Here is a 1,399-nt window from a genome sequence, read left to right on the forward strand (position 1 = left end):
GGGGGGAACAGATCCCCAACCCCCCAGCTGAAGTTTGCATAGCTGCATATCCTCCACTCCGAAGGCTTTCTCCCTCACAGCCTAGCTATGCCAGGTTGTAATCACCGCAGCCCTGCCCCTTTGCCAGCCCCCCGCTTCTCAGCCACAGAGGAGTGGGGGGGGGAGGGAGGGATACATGCCCCTGCCCCAGCCCCCCTGACCAGGGCAGGGGAGTCTTATCTCTCTGTTGCCTAGCCCCTGTGCCACTGCCAGATGGGCTGGGGAGCAGAGGCTTTGCTACCTCAGCTCTGGTGCCAGGCTGCCTGGCTTGGCAGGAGCTGCAGAACTGGGGTGGAGGCTAGCCTGCCTGTCCAGTGAAGTGGGGTTAGTGGAGTGGGGGGGAAATGACAACACAAAGCATCCTGGGATGTCAGGGGACTGTGACCTGTATCAGAAGCTCGATAGACAGGTCTAAACTAAAGTGATTATATCTAACACTACATCCAGCTAGATCTATCTTAAACTGGATTCCACCATTTTGAAACTGGTCTACATGCACTGAACTTCTGTTCTTTTACAGATTTAGCTTCATCTGCAGTCACGTATACCAGTTTGCATGTAATTTCTGTCCCTAGATTAAATTATATTTCTTTTAAAAACTGTTTATGTCCTACGGGCTATTCTTTTTGAACTATACATACTGCAAAGACAGAACTTCTCTTTCAAGAGCGTGTGGTGCCCCACTACTACTGTGAATGATAAATTGAATATAGATAAGACACATGTATTATTTTGAATGAGATACATATATAGTCAGAGGGTATTTATGTAGTCAGAGGGACCGCAGCATATTTGTAAATTGAGATCTTGAACATTACAGAAAGCAGTCTGTGGATGCAAGCGTTAACAGATTGTTATTTTCAAGGACTTGGGTAAGTTATTGTAAATAAAGAAGGGAATATATAATTGGTAAAGTATAGTTATGTTATATTCTCTGTTGAGATAATAAGAAAAAAGAGGAGAAACTCTCAAAGTAGTGACTTAAGGTAAATAAAAAGGAATTATGAAACTGAATCAGAAAACCTGGATGTTGATGTTAAGATTAAAAGTGAAATAAAACATACCACTAATCAGCTTTTTGTTTTTGGTTGGGTCCCCTCCCGCGCACACACACCTTAATGGAGACTGTGCAGGCAAACAAAAAAAAAAAAGGATCAATCCACTCATTAATGAAAATGTGTTGGCATTTTTTAAAAAAAGGATAGTGACTTCCTTTTGACAGCTGTTCACATGAACTCATTTTCATTCACTGCATAGACATAAATGTCCTGGTCCAATGAAAACATTAGAGCAAAAAGACTTCAGACAAATTACAGCTCTCAAATTTTTCAATTCTTTGGTGAGTGAAGTTTGCTAAGCA

Source organism: Alligator sinensis, unplaced genomic scaffold, assembly GCF_000455745.1.
Source record: "Alligator sinensis unplaced genomic scaffold, ASM45574v1 scaffold165_1, whole genome shotgun sequence".
Lineage (NCBI taxonomy): Eukaryota > Metazoa > Chordata > Crocodylia > Alligatoridae > Alligator > Alligator sinensis.